The sequence below is a fragment of the Apium graveolens genome, chromosome 11, assembly GCF_009905375.1.
Source record: "Apium graveolens cultivar Ventura chromosome 11, ASM990537v1, whole genome shotgun sequence".
NCBI classification, from domain to species: domain Eukaryota; kingdom Viridiplantae; phylum Streptophyta; class Magnoliopsida; order Apiales; family Apiaceae; genus Apium; species Apium graveolens.
The window spans coordinates 56,033,119-56,038,027 of NC_133657.1; positions in this window are offsets into that span (position 1 = coordinate 56,033,119).

Here is a 4,909-nt window from a genome sequence, read left to right on the forward strand (position 1 = left end):
TAATATATATAACAAACATGGAATTCTAACTTCATAATAACTTCATTCAATAGCCTTATTGTTCTCAACCTTAGCATGCAATGGTGATGACACTAATCAGACAACACGAAACTGATAAATTCCAACTTTTGTTGCACGAGTACCATACTACCAGACATCCACAAAAGAGATAGAAGCTGAATAGACACCAATTATATTGAGACCCTATATGTCTATAAAATTTGACAACATAACGGTTTAAGCACAAGTTATCTATCTTGATTACACAATGCAAGTAAGATGGTTAAAATTACCTACGAATCATGCATAACAATAACACATGAACCTATGCTAGCATGGCAAGTTCTAAATCCTTAAATTCACTGTCGCTTCATGAAGAATTAACACACTATCTTATAAGTTCGCTACGCTCATAAGACGAATACGCACAACCAATACTAGGATATCAATCAATCACCACATACTAAGGTATCAAAATAATTTAACTAAAGAAATTCATAAATAAATTCGCTAGAACCGCACGATAACGATTAGCCCATGATCAGACTCATCATCAATGTGGGTTCCGATGAAAGCATGGTATAACAAACGTAGTCTTTATAAAAAATAAATAAAACCAAGTAGAAAACAAGAGTAAAGGTTCACAAGTAAGAAAACTAGCATCCAAATACAACTTAAAACAAAGATTCACAAGTGAAGACAAGATCTTCTTCGCCTTCATTGAATCGTGCTAAAACGGTCTTCTTACGGATCTCATTGCGCTCTGGTATGTCTCTCCCATAAAAATGTTCTTATTTGAATATATATATAGCAGCCCTTTACAATATGGAAGTTTCCCCACTTAGAATCGAAATAGAATCAGGATTCATATTTTTGGCACCGGCGCGGGCGCGCGCTATCACAGCGCGGGCGCGCTGTCATTCTATAATCCTGGCGCGCGCTATCACAGCGTGGGCGCGCCGTCCTTCTGGGAAAAACTCAGATATCATCTTTTTCCTTGCTGCTTCGAGCCGGCTTTCCACGAACTTTTATTCCAACACCACCTTGACACCAAATTAGCACCAAATAAATGCTAATTCACCTGATTCACAGATTAATGCCTGAAATGCAAAAACACTAGATAACACGTTAAAACACTTAACAACTTGAGTATAAATGCATCAATTTAATGCTTATTAGAGCATTATAAAGTGTCATAAATGCCACTCAACAACATCATCCATCGAGAAACAAACTGCATCATCCGTTGAAAGGCAAAATTCAACATCCGTTGAGCCATCAATAGGAGTTGAAAGTCATTTTAGATCACAGACAGAAAGGACCCCAACTTCAAGTCAAAGATCCACAAACTCAGGGGGAGTTTCTTCTAATCAAAACTCAGTCACACATCAAGACAACTTTGAGGCCTCTTCATCTAGACCTAATTTACCACAACAAAGGAAATGGACCAGAGATCACCCATTTGAACAAATTATTGGTGATGCATCTTAAAGAGTGAAAAAAAGGAAAGAAACTCAAGATAAATGTCTATATAACAGCTTCCTGTCACAGGAAGAGCGAAGACGGTAGAGGAAGCTTTGTTGGATCCTGATTGGGTTTTAGCCATGCAGAAAGAGCTAAACCAATTTGAAAGGAATGGAGTTTGGAAGATAGTACCCAAACTAAAAGGCAAGAATTCTATTGACATCAAATGGGTATTCAGAAACAAGATTGTGGCGCCCCGAAATCCGGGGTCAGGGATCTAGGAGGCCACACCGTCTTGAATCCTGTATGACACTTATCTCGTACCATAATATATAAATACTCACACATTTATGACCCCACACTTATCACACACACACACACACTTATAGGTTATTGTCTTGGAAACGAACCATTCATTACTAGAGTAAATCAATCCACTAAGTGATTAATTATTACAACCCAAAAGTGATTAAGTCTTACCGCAGAAATAATCTTTAAGTAAGGTTAGTCCGTTGGCCAAATATTCATTTCTTATTTATTATCTTACATAAGTCATACTTGTAAATAAGCCGGACTAAAATAACTAAAAACCAATCCAGCTTATTCGATCTACCTGAGGTACAACACCAAATATCCTCCGGAAAAGCTGGCCATTTCATACCCGTTTCCTGGCTGTGAGTTTCATGATAGGCATCTTGATTCACTGTTATGTTGTGTCAATTTAAGAAAATAAGCGTGAGCTATAATGCCCAGAATAATAATGTACAGTATTAAATGACTATATGATAAACTCAAGTATAATACCATATATGATAAATATATTTTATTTAAAATAGTTTTCCTCGGTGATACACACCTTCTTTCGAAACAATTCTTTAGTGGATTTATTATCCTGCGAATACCTTAATGGTAAAACCAACACCTAGGCTTGGGTTATGGTATTGCACCACAATTCCAATTGGAAGAATATGACATTCACTGGAGCCACCGCATACGATGATCATTCGTAATACGAAAATAATAACATTTTCTACTAGTAGGAGGATGACTTCCAAACTCCTTGTTATCACCCTGGCCGCATACGGGCTATGTGTCCCATTTTGGGTATACACACACTTTGCAGGTCCTTAGGTACACATAGTACCGTATCCGACGGTACTGGCAGTCTCCCCAATACACGAAGTACTGGATCTCTACCCCTCCCCTGTCCTTTAAGAAATCCTATCATATCCCAAGAACTCGTACTCCTCGAATTCCCAAAGCGTTTAGCTTATTGATATGCACAACTCATGTTGCTAGTATATATATGTACTTCCGAGAATTTTCGGAGGAAGTACTAAGATAATGTGAGTTGATCGTTGTCAACAGATAAATAAATGAGGGGGAGTTTCTTTTGAAACTATATTCAAAATATTTAAAATATGTCGAGATAATATTTTTCGACGATCTGAAAGTATTTGAATGACTTTCTGAAATTCAGAAAGTATTTTTAATTAGGTTTTATGATTTTTAAATCATATTAAATTATTTAATAAATAATTAATAATTAAATAATAATTATTAAATAATTAAACCTTGAATAATTATATTTTAAAAGAATATTTGAAATAATATTCCTCAACTAATTTATGTTTAAGTGATTAAATTAATCTTTAATAATTTATCGAGTTTGAAATCAATAATCGTTGGAGAATAATTCTCCTATATTAAATAAATAAATGAAATAATATCCATTATTCAAGTAATTAAATATAGTTGAGGAAATACGATCTTTGGAAATCATTTTAATAAAAGTTCGAGATATTTAATGTTTCGCAAGTGGACATCGAGTCCCTTTGAACAAAATAACTACGGACTTTAATCCTCCAAAACATCTCCGGAATGATTCCCGGGTTTTCTTTTTAAAATTCTGACCTGATCTCGATCTTATAATCATACATCATGCTCATGGCGACATTAAAATATTCTACGACATATATATCGTAACACTATCGCTATATATGCGAAAACTTAAATACTTAATATCATGGCAAGTATGATATTTATGCAAACGATAGTAAAACAATCCTTTCACAACACAACACAACAGTATATGGAGTTGGGTTCGTAAGCTTTCCTGGGTACTTTGAGGTGGAGGATGCTCTGGAGTCCGCTCGGAAATATATAACCATAAACATAAACCGTTTCGTTAGATCCCGTTCTTGTTTATGGCGACTCGTACACACATGCTATTATTTATTTGTTCTTTCAACTCATTTTACCCTTATTATTAGCTTAAGTACTTATTCATGTCACGCTTCCTTTTCGAAGTACCTTATGTCCGTTTGCATTTTCATCATCGGCTCCGCTTATGATTTCTAACAGTTTTCTAATCGCGCGGTCTTGGTTCCGATATTTTTTAAAATTGAAAAATCCTTATTTTTACTTGAAATTTTTATAGAATTTAAGGAACCCTATTTAATACTCTCTATAAAAATTTCATGATTTATGAATATTTTAAGTCGATCATTTCTATTCTCAAAGTTCATAATTCGTAGCAGTTTTTGTCGCGTAAATCATTTTTACTAAAATGGTCATAACTTTTGATCCGTAAATCGGAATCAAGCGATTCAAGAATATAAACGATCCTTATACAATTTTCTATCATAATAAAGTGTTAATTTTCAAGAAACTACACTTTATTCAGTTGGTACTTTCTGCAGAAACTTAATGTTGTGTTTTGTTCGTTTTAGCGAGATTACGATTACGATCCGAGTTTCGTTTACATCTTAAATCTCTATACCACCACCAACAATCATCAAATAATCATCCCCACACTAACTCCTCTCAAGAACATCATGTTATTGAGGTAACAATCATCAACCTTAGAACTAATTAACTAAACATCAAGATTACAACAAATTAACCACTAAAACTAAGTTTATAACTAGGTTTCAAAAGATTCTTGAACTTAAACCTTAAATAAAGACGGGTCAAAGATTTATACCTTTCTTGAAAGCTTGAGATGTGTTCTTGATGATGGTGAAGTCTTGGGAATGCTTGGTAGGGTTTTTGGAACCTAGATCAACCATTAAAATCAAGAAGCCAAAGAAAAGATACTATTCATACTATTCATTATCACTTTTCTTGAATTTATTTCACCCATCAAACCTCATTGAAATGAGCTCAAAAATTTATCTTACCTTATTTAAGGATGTTTGAAGCTTGGGAATTAATGGTGTGTAACACCCCCAAATCCGGGGTTAGGAATCTGGGTCGTTACATATCCATCCAATCCTTTGTCACATGTGTTAATCCCCATGATCCAACAAAACCACATCATAGACCCCAATCCTTCACACATACAAGTTATAATCTTAGAAACAATACATAACCAATAACATCTGTTATTACACATCAAATACACTTTCCAGGATCTCACACTATTACTCATAAGCTCTACATG